Genomic DNA, 17,970 nt, shown 5'->3' with positions numbered 1-17,970 from the left:
TTGAAATTATTTCAAATGATTTCTACTTACTTCATTGGATTTCCATGACTTTTAATTCGAATATTTCCAAAGATTTAAACGATTCCAAAGGACTTCAAGAATTTAAAGAGGTTTTAGAAAATGTTGTAAAATTTCGAAAGAATTCAGGATATTTTAACAGATTTTAAGGATCTCATTTAATCACCAAGCATTTCAGGGGATTTAATAGATCTGTAGAGGTTTGCAGGTTTTTTTAAAATTTAATAAATAATGTAAACACAATTTGAATATTCGATGGCTTTTAAATGAAATTAAACTTTTAAGGGCTTCTTAGTCATTTCAAAGATTTTAAAGGAGTTTACGGTATTTAAAAGAATTTCACAAGATGTCATATAAGTTTAATTAAATTTTGTATTCAAGGGATGTCAATTATTTACTACTTATTTTAATATTAATTATTTCGATTATTTAAAATTATTTATTTATTTTGATTCAAATATATTAAAGGCTTAAAAAAAATGTTGTATGATTACCGAAGATTTTAAGGAATTTCTAGAGACATTTAGAAAATGAATTAAATTAAATTAAATTAAATTTTAAGTTATTTCTAGCAAATTTTAAGATTTTTACATTTAAGGCATTTTAAGAAATTTTACAGTATTTCCAAAGATTTGTAGGAATTTCTCAATAACTTTGAAAAATAAATTCAATTCAATGTCAAGGGATTGTCGTCGGCCCTAGAGATTCCAAAGTATTTCAAGGCATTTCAAGTAACTTAACAACATTTAAAGGATTTTAAAAAATCTCGAAGGATTTTAAGAATGAGTTGAATGTTCTTTTTAGATATCTTCAATGAATATCTTAATTTAATATATGTTTAAGGGATTTCAAATGATTTTAATTTAGTTGGGTGGATTTTTACGACTTTTCAAGAAAAGATTCCCAAAGATTTCAAGGAATTCTGAAAGATTTAAGAAATGTTAAGGGATTCTAAAGCTTTCTAAAGATTTCCAGAAATTTCCAGAGAACTTTGCAAATCAAATGAAATAAAAGTTAATTTTTAGTGTTTCCTTACAATTTTAATGATTTTAAGGTATATCAAGGAATTTCACAAGATTGAAATGAGTTGATTGAATCTCCGAAGATTTAAAACATTTCTAGGTGTTTGAATGTTTTTTATAGATCACTAAAGAGTATGTTCAATTTAATTTATATGTTCAAGGGGTTCCATATGATTTATATTTATTTTTGTAGAATTTCCAAAGATATCAAAGAATTTCTAAAGAAATTTGGAAAGTAATTTGTATTCAATTAAATTTTAAGGGATTTTTAGCGATTCTAAAGATTTCAAGAGATTTGAAGTAATTTTAAAGAATTTTTAGAGAACTTTATGGAATAAAGTAACTAAGTACGTTTTATTTCAAGGATTGTCCATGACTTGTTGCCGATGGGCTTCCATGATTTCAAGGAATTATACAAATTTCAAAGGATTTGGTAAATTTAAAGTTATTATAAAATATTTCAAACAATTTCATGCGATTTAAACAATTTCAAGGAATATTAAATAATTTTGCAGGACTTCTAGAGATATCAAGGAATTGCACCAGATTTAAAGAATTTCATAGGATCTCCACGTATTTCAAAGATTTTAAGGGATTTACAACATTTTAAGGGATTTCTGAGAAATTTTATGAATAAATTCCATTTATTTTTTAAGGGTTTTATATTATTTTTAATTAATTCACAGATTTTGAAGCAATTTAAAAGCGGTTAAAGATTTTAAGGGAAGTCTACAGTTTTATTCAGAATTAAATTTTTTGTAGATTTCAAATATTCGAAAAGATTTTCTTGACTTTTAATCAAATTTAAAGAGGTTTCAAAGAAATCAAGGGAATCCACAGATTTGTTTCATTTCAAGTTTATTTGTACAGAATCGTTCTTTTTGTGTGCGTCTATATGAGATTATGAGTGCTTTAAAATAAATTGTTGCTCTGTAGCTTCTCTACTTTTTACTTCGATTCAATTACTATTTTTGTGTTATTTATTTGAGTACTAATGACCCTGTAACCGTTTTCTATATAATAATTTTATGCAATGAATTCTCAATAATCGCGGGAAAATTATTGAAAATTCTTTATAGGGAAATCATTGTATGACAGTTTGTAACATTGCATGAAAGTCTCTGTCGCTCCTTTCTTCTATATTTGTTTTTTGTGCCACTTAATTTTTCTCAGAAATTTTAAATGTGAACAAAATAAGCGAATCGAAACAACCTTCAATTTGTATAAAAGGATACCAACATCTGGAAAAAATGTGTCAGGACTAGTTACCGTTTAACTTTACAGTTAAAGGTCAATTTTTTCTACAATTTTTTTTCTTCAAACTTCAGTCAGTAGACCAGTACGCACCGTACGATTTGAGCGTTGCAGGAAATTAGTAAAGCCAACAGAGCTAGAGCTGAGCAAAAAAAAAAATTGTCAGCCTCGATGACATTCTGGAGAAAGTACCACATCTGGGGATTTTACAACGGTCAATAAGAACATTTCTAAATGCCTAAAAGCAAATACTAAATCAAAAATTCTAAAAGCTAAATGGCTTGGATGTACGTGTCCTTTCCGGTACCCCTTTCGCCGTTATCCTTCATCTTTATATTATAAAATTCAGTTGTAAAACAGTAAATTCCTTGTCCAGTTTAGGAGCTTAACTCTCAAGCTGCCATGAGTCATAGAAAGTTTCCGCTTTCCTCTTTCACCTTTTTTTTGCTCTAAAGCAATTTAAAGTCAACCCGTTAGACGCTAAACAGGAACCCTTTCCATTCCATTCGCCTTCGAAAAATGAAAATTACGGTGCGACCCGCAATAAAGCAATATTCTGACTTCTGGTTTGGTGTCCGGACAACCCTTCTTTCCAATGTCCCACGAAGGGTTAAGTTAAAAAGTCTGGAACCGAGTCATAAAGCGGTAAATTTTTTATCTTTACTATACTTACCCCTTTTCAGTAGAAAAGGGATGGTAAGGGCGTAAACTGTGAATACAATTCTATGGCGAATGACCGATGGCAGTAAATCTTTATTTTCTTCCGCTCAAGAAATCAACCGTTTTGCGCCTTCCATATTTAACACGGAATGAAAAAAATTACCGTATTTTAACCTAAAACTCCAAATTTTTGTTGGATTTGAACAGATTTTTGTACCGTTTTTCGTTCGCGGGGTAACCGGATTATTTTTTTCAGGGCACCGTTACAAGGCAACTCTGCAGGTTAGCGAGCAGGCTGGAGAAGAAAGGACGAAAAATAGGTTACAAAAAATATGAATACCGGAATTCTTTTCACAGAAGGATTAGATTTTCCTGTCAGTCTAACTCTAACAAGTGGATTTTTCTGATACTTTTTCGGGGATAAAATTTTATTTAACCAATCAAAATAAACAGAATAAAATAATTAATAATAGTAATCTTCAAATTCACTCATTCACTTTGTCCACATTGAAGCTTCTATCTTTCCTATAATTATCGCTTACTTTTTTCTCTTGATTTATTTCCTACCACCCAGTTTGACAGTTTATTTGGTATACGTCATTTTGACATCTTATAAAATTCTAATTCCGCTTGAAATTAGAATTAACTAGTCTGAATTGGAATATGAATTCATTATCACGTTATCAGCTAGATCGACATGACCATGCAATAAGAAAATCTTATTACAGTGATACATTATTTTAAATGGTGTAGTCGAGGTTTGGCGAGGCACTTTTGGTTAAGGCTTGGTGGCGCCATATCACTGTCTTCTAACATGGAAGCTACGTTACTAAATTTGGGCTTTTTTGATTACCTCCTCTTCCCCGAAAGTAATGTAGTCGTTAGCTAAAGATGATTTTTATGTTTATGAATTCCTTTGAATAAAATGAATGTAAATAACATATTGAATTTAATGAAAACACAATTTATAATATTTAAAGCCGAAATATATTGTATTTTCAACAAAACAGTTGAATTTTCAACATAAAAATGCGAGTTTTCGAAGAAAAAAAAAATTAAACCAGTTACAATAAAAACCAAATGGATGAACTTTACCGTAAAAGAGACGAGTTTTCCAACAAATATTTAAAGATTTACCAAAACATTAAAGCTTTCTAGCCAAAAAGACGCTTTTTTTCAAAGAGGGTTAAATTTTAACAAAAAAGTTACTTTTCGACCAAGAAACATGAATCTAAACCAAGAAGGATGACTATTCTACCATAAAATATGCATTTTTAATCCAAGAGGCTAAATTTCTAACAACATAATTGAATTTTCGACCAAACAAGAATGACTATCAAAATAGTTAAACTTTTCAAAAATATTAAAATTTTTATAAATTATTTGAATTTCGAACCAAATAGTTGAATTTTCAGCATGAAAAGAAGCATTTACAATGAAAAGGTTAAATTTTTAAACAAAAAAGATTTAAATTCAATCAAACATGTGAATTTTTACCATGAAAGATGAATTTTCATCAAAGAAGTAAATTTTTGAAGCTAAAAAGTTCAATATTTTAGAAAACAGTGGACTTTAAAAAAAATCTAACCAAAAATGAAATATTTCAATGTTCAGATAAAAAATATAATAAAATAGACTTCTTCACACACACAAAAAGGAGTTTTCAACAAAGTTGTTAAATTTTTAACCAATAAGGTGAATTTTTGCCCAAGAAGATTAAAGTTCTAAAAGTTTGAAAAAAAATATATGAATTTTCAACAAAAATATTTAATTTTAAAAGCAAAAAGACGAATTCTGTACAAGGTAGTTAAATTTCCAACCCAAAAAAATAATTTTTTAACCAGAAAGTTTAATTTTCAACTAAATAGTTTAAGGCGTTTAAGCAGTACTACTCAATTGAAAGTTAAGGACTTGGTAAAAACGCAGCTTTTAGATAGATATGCATAATTTTAGTAAAAAAATTATCTCTTTGGTTGAAAATTCTTCTAATCTGATGAAAATTCATTTTTTTTATAGAAAATAAATCTTTTTGCTTGAAAATACACGTTTGTGGTTGAAAATTAATTTGTTTAACAAAAAATTTAATTCTGTTATTTTATCTTGTAAATCTATATTTTTTTCTAGAAGAAAAAACTTTTTTTTAATGTTATTTTTGAACAAAAAGGCTCAAATATATTATGAATTGAAAGACAAATGTTTCTAAATAACATTGTAATCGGCTCATTACAGACAGACATGTAGCAAACGTAAAAGAGGGAAAAGTAGAATTAAAAACGCATGTATTTTGTTAAAACTGTGTCTTTTTTGTAGAAAGTTCCTATTCTTATTTAAAAATTCAACTGCTTGGTTGAAAATTGAACTATATTCATAAAAATTCATCTTTAGGATAGAGATTCATTAGTTTAGTTGCAAGATTATCTCTTTGGTTTGGAATTAAGCTATTTTGTCAAAAAACCCTTAGTTTTAGGCAAGGTTTTTGGTTTAAAATTAATTTGAGAGTAAAAATGCAACGATTTCAATTGGAGACTATTTAGATGAAAATACTTGTTTTTTATTCAAAGTTCGTCCTTCGTAGAAAATGAATCTTCTTGCATAAAAAATCATCTATTTGGTTGAAAACTGAACTATTTTGGTAAATATTTACACATGTTGTTAAACGTTCACTTTCTTTAGTTGAAAATTAATTTTATTGAGTGCAAATTTTACTATTCCTTTTTTGATTGCATATTTATCTTTTTTATTTGAATATTGAACTATTTGTCAAAAAAATTTGTGATTATTTGTTAAAAATTCGTCTTTTGTGGTAAAAAATTAATCTTCTCGCTTGATAATTCATCTTCTTGGTTGAAAAGTGATATATTTTAGTGAAAAATTTATGTGTTTGTTGAGAATTTTCCGTTTTCTGTAGGAAATTTATGTTCTCGGTGGAAAATTCCTGTTATTGGTACAAAATTGAACTATTTGGTTAAAAGTTCCTCTCTTTTGTAAAAATGAAACGATTTTATTAAAAGTTATTCCTTTTCTTCAAAAATTCGCCTGAGTATAGTAAAATGTGTAGTAATCTACCATAATTTTATGTAATCCACAGTAATCATATGCAATCTGGAGTAATCTTAGGTAATCCAGAGTAATTCTGTATAAAGAGGGAACTCAGGGTAACCCGAAATAATCAGGAGTAATTTACCTCCTCTGGACTGCATTTTTACGATGTTTCCCTCTCAATTAATTATCTAAAGTAATATTGATTTAACATCGAATTTCTTTCCTGATTGCACATTTTTTTCAAGCTGTGAGTCATTCTTCGATTTCTCAACTGAAGATCCCCTCTCTATAATCAGAGGACCTGGCCTAACTGATTTCTTGGTCCAAAGTCGCGGGTTTCTCACGTCTGTTTAACCTCTGACCTGCTCAAGCGTCGCGTGGGCTGCCTCTCGTTAAGCTAATATGGGGTCGCGACACCCACCAACGAGTCACGGTGTCCTACAGATATTCGATGAATCTCTCTATAGTACATTGTGGCAACAAAATCAGATAAAGAGAGAGAGAAGAAAAGATATTATCTTTTTCAAGGCATTAGAGTGTCATTATCAAAAATATGTATCTCGATTCTCTCTCTAGATTTGAATAAGTAAAATGTGAATGTCATTGAAATTCTACTGATTGATGTAGCTAGAAAAAAGTCACTGATAATTAGTAAAAATATACTGATTCAATTAATAATCATTGATAGATACACGGACTCAACTTCAATTTATTATTTTATTTTTCTTTGACTTTGAACATTGTATTTTTAACAAAATGTTGTAAATTAAATTTATTTTCTGAGTTAAATTTCCAGGATTCTAAGCTAATATTTTTAAAATATCAGGATTGAACTTCAATCATATTTAAACTATTATTCTTTAGTCTGTATATTATCGAACTTCCCGTTTATTTACCACAGGCTTTACAGTCTTTTTCCTATTCTCCTCTTTTCCCCTTGTCTACCTTTTCCTCTTAAATCCAAACTCAATAGAACCCAATAAGAAAATCCAACGGTATTTGGTTGAAGATTATTTCTTTTTTATTGAAAAGTCTACAACTTTATTTTTAGTAGAGAATTCGTCTGTTCTGTCAAACATTATAACAGTTTGAAAATTTAATGATTTTGTTGCAAGTTCGTCTTTTTGGGATTAAAATTCAACCATTTGGTTGAAAAAGAACTTACTTTTATTAAATATTTATATTTTTATCTTAAAAATCAAACTATTTTGTAGAAAATTTGTTTTTCATCCAACTAGAAATTAATTTTTTCAATTAAGATGTAAATACTCCATTTTTGATTGAAACTTCGTCTTTTTGGTAAGAAATTAATTTACTTGGTTAAAAATTCATCCCTTTGGTTCGGAATTAGACTCATTTTTTTTTGTTTGAAATTTTTTTTTAACTTCATATTTAACTAATCTATTTTTGATTCATAATTTATATTTCTTAGTTGAAAATATAACTATTTCATTAAAAATTAATCTTTTCAGTTAAAAATTCATTTATTTGTTGAAAAAGCTACCTATTTTGCAGAAAACTTGTTTTTAAAATCGAAAATTAACATTTTTATCCGGAAATGTAACTATATTCTATATTTTGGTTTTAAAATTCAACTATCTGTTTGAAAGTGAACTTTTTGGTTTAAAATTCATATTTTGAATTTCGTTTAAAAATTCACCCTTTTTGGTTGAAAATTAAACTATTTTGTTGAAAATAAATTTTTTTAAATGAAAATTCATAATTTTATTTGAAAATGGATGTTTTTGATGCAAAATTAAAATATTTTTTTGTGAAAATTAACTTTTTCAACTAAAAATTTAACTATTATAATTTGGGTTGAAAATTCATGTTTTCCGTTGTAAATTTCACTTTTTGGTTCAAAATCTATCTTTTTAAATTGAAAATTCAACTATTTGGTTAAAAGTTGACTGCTTTTGTTAATTCTGTATTACAAATTAACTTTTTTTGCTAAAGATTCATAATTTTAGTTGAAAATTCACCCCCTTCGTTAAAGAATCATGATTTGAGTTGAATTTTTTTTTTGGTTTGGAAATTCAACAAATCGGTTCAAAATTCATATCCCTTTTCGAAAATGCAACATTTTCACGTGAAATCTTAAAAATGTAGAAGGTTTGTAATTAAATTTAATATAATATTGTAACTACATCCATTCCATTCAAAAGAAAGGATTCCATTTTTTTTCTTAAATCACTTTATTCTCCTATTTTTAGAGCATTTTAATTTAATTTAAAAAAACTTATTTATCTGTTTAAGTCCTTACTATTGTAAACATCGCAACCTCACTCAGTTATTGAAAGTAAATTTTTTAATGGTTGAAATTTGAAATCGTGAAAAAATCATTTTTGAGGCACCAATTTTTTAATAACAAATAACTATGTTAATGCTTTATATATTTTCAAAAATCAGATGAAGGCGCTATGTTGTAGAGAATATTTTTTATATGAACAGATGCTATCAGTCATTAAAATCGCATTATTTCTTGTTTAATTCCAAATTAGTTAAAATCAAAAAAAGATTCGTCAAAAATTCAATTTTTTATTTCATGATTTTCTTATTATTGTATTAAGTATATTCATAAATATATACTTTCGAGAATTTCAATTTCGTCATTAAATATTCTTTTGCATTACATTTGGAGTTTAAAAACGTTACGTTTGAGGTTTGTAATTTCAAAATATTATTATTATTTAAAAATTCCAAATGTTAAATGCTACATTTAAAGTATCGTTAACAGTTTAAGCTTAAAGCATTAATGTTTATTTATAAATTCTTACATTTCATAAAATTTTTACGATGTGGATCTCGAAACGGTAAGGGTGCGTGGATTAGCGTTCGCAAATGATAAGGTTGTTATGGCAGAGTAAATCGAAGACTTACAAAGAATGTTGAATAAACTAGATGCAAGCATGAAGAGCATGGACCTAAAAATTAACGCAAATAAAACAAAAACTATGGCATTCGAAGTAAAGAGTGAGAAAACACTATGCAACATTTTATTAAATGATGAGAGAATTGAACAATTGATAAGTTCGTATACCTTGGTAGCTTATTTACTAGGGACGGGAAGATAGATGAGGAATTAGATAGACGCATAAACGAAGGTAAGAAAGTTATTGGTAGAGCAGTTCCCCTTATCAGAAGTAAACATATATCAAATAAAGCTAAAATGGCAATACATAATGCTATATTTGTACCGACTGTATTATACGGGAGCAAGACATGGACTTATCAAGAAAAAGGTAAGAGTAAAATTAACGCAATTGACATGATATGCATGCGCATAATATGCGGGAAAACTCTGATGGACAAAGCAAGTAACGAGATAATTCTAAAATAATGTGGTGCAGAATAGACGCTGGTAGACAAATGGGAAAGAAATCGGTTAAGATGGTTCTAGCATGTTGAGAGAATTTAAAATGAACGACTAACGAAACAGGTGTATCAAAGTAAAGTAAATGGCAGCGTGCCTAGAGGTAGACCGCGGAAAGAATGGTTAGAATGTGTGAATGAGACCCTAGTTAGAAGAGACATAAGAAGTCACAGAAACACGAGAGCCTGCAGGAAAAAATGCATGGGCATAAAAGAAGCTAGGGAAGTATGCCAGGACAGGAAAGTATGGCGACAAATAGTTAATAAAAAGAGTGTCAGTAGAGTGAATGACGCCTGAAACAAAAGACCTTGGCCACTAATGGACCCAAGTGGGGAACCTTACATAACGACTTTGTGAGGATCTTCACTTGGGATGATTGCTAGAGAGATTGATCAGCAACCTGGGTCGGGGCAATGTTTCGGAACGAACGTGTTATTTACATAAATAACACGAGAATTCTGGATCAATCTGATAATTCTCTATCCCTTCCTCGCATTGCTCCTTTCCCCCACCGAGTGAGTCACGCCTACTCCGAAAGGGAAATGGCCTAATGGTGTATATGTAGTAATCTCTTTGTTCGTATTCTAATCCCATCTGCTGCTGGCGGTACTGTATGGTACCATGCGTTTGATTTCTTTTAAATTATTTAAATCAGTTAAGTTTTAATTAATTAGTTAAACTATTAGCTATTTAAGTGATTAGTTAAATTTGTAAATGAGCTAATTATTTTAAGTTACTTAAAATAATATAGCTGAACCATCGAAAAGGAGTTGAAAATCCAAGACAGAACAGAAATTCCGCAGCTGATAGGTTAATTCTATTTGAAATGTTACATACTGTTTTCAGAAATTCAATATTCTTCATCATTACTTTTTATATATGCATTTTGAGTTGAAAGTATATACTTAATTTTAAATATATTCAATTGAAGGATCATCAATTTTGAAAATTTCTTGATTAAGAATATACTCCTCTCCCGATATAAGAACCTCTGGTTCACTACATTCCTAATTGATGCCCTCTGCAGTTTCGTGATGAGGAGAGCCGCGGGATCGAGAGAGAGGCATTTTTCAGTCAAGCGTGAAAAACAGCATGAGGGTCGCATTTTCAGCGAATTAGTTACATCGGGTTGCGTCATGCGTCCAAATCCATCAGAAATGGTTTATGCCATCCTGTCTGTTCACGTTTGGATTTCCCCGATTTAGAAACAACGCCCCCGCAGGCCATAACTGAAACCTTTCTTATATCAGTAGTTGAGTTTAAATAAAGTTTTAATTTTTTATATTTGAAATTTTTGAATGATTTAATTTAGCATATTTTAATACAAATTATGCTTTCAGCTTAAGATTGTTCTTCTATGATTCTGGATTTGTTTTAATCTGCCTCCAACCAATTTTAAATTGATAAAACTCCTAAAACCAATTTCAAGTTTAGAATTTTATGAAGTCTAATGTGACACTATTCAGTTTTAAACGTTTTATATGAAATTGTAATGTGTAACTTTTTACTTGTTTAAGTTTGATTTTTTTAGGTACTATCCAATTAAAACTTTATTCTTCAAATGGCTTTCTTAGAGTTTAGTGTTTAGAATTTACACAACAATTCCCACATGTACTTATTTTCGTGAAATAAGTTTCCGTAGACCAAATTTTATGGTAATAAATGTCTAGAAACCTATAAACCACTTCCTCGTTTTTCGGCAGAAAAAAGGCAATCAAAGTTGTATCTGAGACCACTTGTATTTTGGTAGTAGAGCATAACTTATTTTCGTCCTACACGGGTCGTAAAGTACTTCCCTTGAAAATTTTCTGAGAAAATTTAAAATGCCATCCGCGAGGGGGTTAGTAAGGTCATTGAGTGTGGGAACTCGGGTGAAATGACGTCACTTGCCGGCGCGCAGATTAAAAGTCTGAGTCATTTCTCGTTCCGGCGTGGTGATGAGTCGTTCCGTTTAGTTCGCTCAGGGCGCTCTTTTCTTAATTGGTACAGGCTGAAAATAAACTTCACGCGGGAGACCATTTCGCACTTAATTGTTAGCCTAGACGGTCTTCATTCATGCAGCGGTCAAATGTCCCCGGGTCAAAGTTCGAATGAGTCTTTGCTCAACTTTTCAGCAAACCAGTCACGGTTCTCACCCTTTTAATTCAAAAACAAAATTACCCAACACATTTTTATTAAAAATTACAATTCTCGGCTCGGTTTACTTTTTCGCCTTCTGCTCTCTAAAACTGAATTAGGGTCTGTTCAAGAACTACGTCAAGCTATTTTGAAAGATTTAGTCTCCCCAATCCTTCTTTGTCACGATACATCAAATCAAACTTAAGCCCTCCTAAAGAAGTTACAATTATCAAATGTTTTAGAGAACAATTGACTTTTAAAACCCAAAAAGATGTATTTTTAACCAAGAAAATTTTTTTTCAACACACTAGTTGAATTTTCAACAAGCAAAAATCAATTTTTGTACAAAAAAGTTGCCTTTACAACCAAATAGTTCAGCTTTCAAGTAAAAGAGAGGCATTTTTAACGATAAAGATTAATTTGAAACAAATGGTCGGATTTTTTAACGCAAAAGATTAACTTAAATAACAAAGTTCCATCCTTAGTCAGATAATCAAATCTTTAAGCCAAAATGACGATTTTTATAAAAGAAAGTAGAATTTTGAACCAACAACTTTCCACCAAAAATAATGAATTTTGAACCAAATAATTGAATTTTCAAAAACAACAAAAATAATTAGCAATTTAACCGTTTGCATTTGCATTCAAATAGTCCAACTTTCAAGCATTACAAAACAAAGTTATTAATTCTCAAGAAGAAATATAACATTTGATAATTCAAAAAAGAAGAAAATTAATTTTAATTCAAAAGCAGTCGAATTAAACCAAAAAGAAAAAATCTCAATATAAAATTTGATAGTTAATATTTCAATCAAAACAGATTTCAATTTTAAATAAAAAACAGTTGAATTCAAACTAAAAAGATAGAATTTTCAAGAAAATAGTTGAATCTTCACCCAGAAAAGATTAATTTTGAACTAAACAGTTGAATTTTTAACCCAAAATATCAAATTTCGATGAAAAGAGGTAAATTTTAACACACAAATTACCAATTATAAAAAACCATAAAAAAACAGTTGCAATTTCAACCAAAAATAATTTTTTAGCCGCAAGAAAGGGAAAAAAATATCAAACAACTCGGTCAATTTTCAACCAGAAAGTAGGAGTTTTCATTAACAAAGTTAATGTTTAACACAAGAAATTTTTTATTTCAAACAAATTTTGCTTAGAAAACGAGGATAATTTTCCACTACGCAGTTTTTGATTTCGGACAAGACCCGGTTGCGTGACTTTTGTTTTCTCATATAATTTATATAATTGTGAAACGGCACATGTCATAAAGATAATCAATGAATAAAAAAATATCTTGCTTTAAAAACATTTGTGGGATCATTTGCATAACAAATGTTTAGGAAATCTATAATTAAGAGTTGATAGAACGCATGCGCATGGATAATGAATAATATTCGAATCAGCCAAGGTCTCGCAGTTCACGATGAAATTTCTAAGTTCCTTTTTTCAAAGTTTGTTATGCTCACAAAAAATGACGCCTTATTTTATTATACAAAGCTGTAAAATCGTCTAAAACGCGATAAAACGAAATATCGCACGAAGAAAAATTGTGATCGATTTAAGTTATTGATTTAAATGTTATTTTATTTATATTCCGTATCTTAGGCAATATAATGGGTGTTAAAATTAACCAGAAAGTTTGAATGAAATTAACATTTTTGAAATTATAAAGAGTATTCATACGATATGGAATCCTATGCTGATGAATGGATAAATCATGTGCGTCCTACAAACAATCCAATTATTTTGTATCGTTTTTTTAATTAAATCCGACATACTGGCCCAGTACTGGGACTTCAGCAATCTACAATAGGCCAGTACTGGCCAGTCGTGTATTTCCACCTTGGAGTATATTTTTGCTAATTGTCAGTTACTGAATTGCACCTTTATCTATTAGTAGAATTTAACTGACAACCAGTTATATTTTACTAATTAAAATTTAGAGAGTGGTGAGTAGAATGATCACCCCCTCCTTTAATTCACAATTTTGCTGAGAAAGCATGGCGATAAATGCATAATTGGAGACTCATCAGAAAAAAAGTTTCATGCAGCCAGCGAGAGTTTTTAATTTACGCGTCGCGTAAAATAATTAAATTTGATGGTGCAGGGAAACTTAATCCAATAAGCTGAAACGTAATACCTGGAGTAAACGTGTAATTTCGTTAAAACTTTATCCTTCGTATCCCGAGATGATCCTATCTGCATTTGGTCGTTGGGATATTAATTTTTTATATATGAAGGTGTGGGTTTGCATGAATGAGGGACAATGCAGAAAAACATTTTTTTTCATAATTCCAAAGCTATAAGTTTAATGGAGACAAATATGTTTCTCTGTCTGGCATAAAGAGTAAAATAACGATATTTTTCACCGAGGGAATAATAGTAAAAAGAGAACAATTCTTGTTTTCATTTTTCGATTGCTAAATAACTCGATTTGTTTTCTATTTCAGTCAGCACAATCCTCTTTTTTCTTGTTATTGCAAAAAGTATTAGCCACGCCTGTTAGTTTTTCAATCTCTCATATTAGTTTTTTCATTTTTCAGAAAATTGTAATTTTTTTATATAGGATTCTATTTTTAAAAATCGGCGAAACGATATTTCTCGCAATCCTTGTTGTTGAGGAAAAGAATCGCTTGGCATCACTTGAATTTGTTATATATCAATTTAAAAGTTTGAATATCAAATTTGGAAGTATTTATTTTTAATAAGAAAAATCTTGGAAAATCTTATGCGAAGTGACAAAAATTCATCCTTTTTAATACAGTTTGGCTTTCAAATTTCTTACTATTAAATTATCTGATACAGAATTTTAATATAATGGATGTTTTATGTTAGTTATTTTCTCTGAAAATTAGTATTTCTTAAAAATAATTTTAATGTAAAATCCTACAATTTTGAAGAAGACTTACACTTCATAAAAGTCTTATATTGTGTTAGCGGTTTTTTTAAATTTTGAACAATGGTAGATTCAGTTATGTTAACATTTTTACAAGAAATTTCGAATTTTAAACAAAAATTATTAGAATTTAAAGATTCACAAAATTTCAACAATTTAGGTTATTTGAATGTTTTAGACTAGACTTGGTTACTTTGTACATAAATTATATTAGATTTTGGAGATTATTTGCAAATTCAGGCAAGTAACTTTTATGTTAAGTAATAAAATCTATTATAAAATCAAGATAAAAAATAGTCGATTTTAAAGAAGTTATGTCGGATGTTTCAACTGAAAGTCGTACATTTAAACCAAAATAATTTGATTCAAATACAACGATTTTTGTTTAAAATAATGAAATTTGCATTCTTGAACAATTTTTAGAACTTTTGATAGTGCTTTTTGTCAGAAATTCAAATTTCTACTAAAAAATCATTAGATTTCAAAAAAAACTTTGAAATTTATTCAATAGTTTTAGATTACAATAGTCATTTTACTGTTTTTTTGACAAAAATTGGTCTTTTTAATTTTTGAAATTATAGAAGAAGATTCATAAAACAATTATAAATTAATAAGTTAATAAATTATAAGTTAACATCTTTACTGGAAATCGGTGATTTTTAACATGAAAAAATTATAGTTTTAAATCGAAAATTAGTAATTTGAAACTAAAATAATGATAGTGTAAATAATATTTACAATTTTTGAACCAGTTTGGATAATTTTTGTGTTTTCTGACAGAAATTAGTTATTTTATTTAAAAAATTACATTAAAGCAGACTAACGATTTATTAACAATATAATGTTATGCTATTGTTTTATAAACTAAATTTATATTTTTAGTAAAAAATCATTATATTTTAAAGAGAACATATTTTGAATAATTTTTTGGTATTCTATCTTAGCGTTTTTCGTCAAAAGTGGATTTTTTTTAAACCATTCGATTTCAAAGTAGAACCACAATTTGTATAAGATTTTAGGATATGTTCGTGTTTTGCACCGGAAATCGGTATCGATTTCAAAAACGATTGACAATTTTCGAACAATTTCAGGTTATGTTAACATTTTTCACGGAAAATCGTTAGTTTTAAACAAAAAACATTAGGTTTCAAAGAAGACTTATAATTCTGAACAAATGTTATTTTAGGGATTTTCATCGAAAATTGTTATTTTCAGTAAAAGATCATTCGGTTTCAAAAAAATATTTACAACATATAAAAGATATTATATTTTTATTCAAACCTTGCATGACTGAAAAAATTATATATGTGTTTTTTCTCTGCCCCTTGAAAAAAGTAAAGAAAATGATCAAATTTTATGGATTCTCTATGGAGACAAAACATGATTTTGAATAAAATTCTATGCATGTGGGTAAAATTTAATCAAAAGATATATGAAAGCGTAGAACTTAAATTAAATTCTATTAGCACATTTGATACGAATCCTACCAAATTAAATTTAAAAAATTAGATGAATGAAATTCTATCAGCACATTTGATAAGAATCCTATCTTATTCAATGTAACGAATATCATGAATTGAAATCTATCAGCATACTTGATAGACCTTTTCATCAATTTCATTAGGTTAGCGTAACCAGAACTGTGGTTAAATATGCCCTGAGTATTTTTTCTGGTTAGAGCAACCAGAAAATATAGTAAGGGCATATTTAACCAGATTTCTGCTTGATTTAACGAGACATATTTTTAAGTGTTCTCTATAATCACATTTTTATCAAAATTGTATTAACTCTTTTCGGTAAAAGAGTTGCATCAAATTCTACGTACGTTTCAGGATCTACGATATTTCTATTAAATTCTGTTCAAAAACAATCCTATACTTTTCTATCAACAGATTTTGATTAAACTTCCATCCAATTTTATCTACAAAGAACTTGTCTCATATTCTATCTTCCACTAACTCGGAAATTGATATTAAATTCTATTCATATAAAGAAATGTTATACTTCTCTGCCAACAGAACTTGTATCAAATCCTATATGTTCCAACACCTTGGTAGCTTGTATCTATTATATAATCTACTCCAGGCTTGTATCAAATCTTACGTATCAGAATCTTGGATATTTTTGTTAAATTGTATGGGAATTACTGAGACAGTAGCTTATTTTTCTTTGATAGAAATCAATAGTTTGATCAAAATTGATTGACTTTTTAGCCGGAAACCGTTGGACACTTCTGATAAACACGAATAATTAATTATTAATTTTGAAATACTTTCTATTAAAAGCGTTTGATAGGAATAAGACAATGAAAATTCTTAAAATTTCGAATACACACAAAGGATAGAACCATTAATAAAACCACCCTTCTTTTGTGTCAAAAGGATGCTTGTTGACATAACTGGATTTCCTCTTAAATTTAAGGTTGAAAGATTTTTCATTGGTCTAAATCTAAAAGACGATCTTCTTGCAGCAAACACCACCTTATTGTGACGAACTTCACCTAATGTTGCTGTCAAATAATTCTGTATGTGCAAAAAAGATATTTACTTACTTCAAAACAAAACAAACAAGAGGAATATGTTCTTGATCTAAAATAACTTTTGGTCTGAGTGAAAATAATCATTTTTTGTTATCAAAACCTGCCAAAGTTTGTCAGAGGGTTACTTGGGTATAAATTCTGGAGAAGAGAAGTAGAAAGGACTGCGTTGTTTTTCTGACGCTTTAGTTTAGGAAGACGTTATTTTGAAAAATTGGATGGTTACGAAAGCAGGATCTCAAATGAAGGGGACAGTCCCTTCTAAAGTTCAACCCCCAGGTTTCAAATCTCGAAATCAAAAGATCACTTAAGATTTCGACAGGGTGGCAATGCTAGTTATTATGGGCCACTTCCTGGCATGGCAGTCGATTCAAAATTCACGAATGGGCGAGAATAGTTCGAGAAAGAGGAAGGCCTACGAAGTCAATCGTGAACTGACGATGTCCAACGGCGGTGATGAGTGGTTATAAATATCAATTATATACTACGTAATTCCCCTGTATTAGCATAATTTCTGACTAGGAATAATTTATGTTGGCCACCCAGTAGAAATGCCCCTTTTGGTGCTGCTGTCTTCCATGCGGGCATATGCTATTGGCCATAGTCTTTTTTATACGAGCACAACTTCCGAAAGAAGAATAGATTTTTATGATCATAAGAGGAATCATGGATGAGACTGAAAGAGTCTTAAGTAGAAATTATAATTGTGAGCAATATAACTTTATTCTCTACAAATAAAGTATAGCAGTTTCTCTTGAATTTTATTCAAGAGTGACAATAGGGGAGCGGTGTCTGACGTGGCGCATTAAAATCAATTGCTCAATTTAAAGAATGTGTGAGATTTTTCTGTGGAAAAATATACAGCATGTAATATTATTATTATTATTATTATTATTATTATTATTATTATTACACCATTACGCCATTTCCCTTTCGGGGTAGGCGTGACTCGCTCGGCAGGGGAAAGGAGTAGTGTGTGGAAGGGATAGAGATTTTTCAGATTGATCCAGAATTCTCGTGCTATTTAAGTAAATAACAC

Source organism: Belonocnema kinseyi, chromosome 6 (assembly GCF_010883055.1).
Source record: "Belonocnema kinseyi isolate 2016_QV_RU_SX_M_011 chromosome 6, B_treatae_v1, whole genome shotgun sequence".
Taxonomy (NCBI): Eukaryota; Metazoa; Arthropoda; class Insecta; order Hymenoptera; family Cynipidae; genus Belonocnema; species Belonocnema kinseyi.
The sequence above is the reverse complement of the archived record's forward strand: the minus strand, read 5'-3'. Positions refer to the sequence as shown.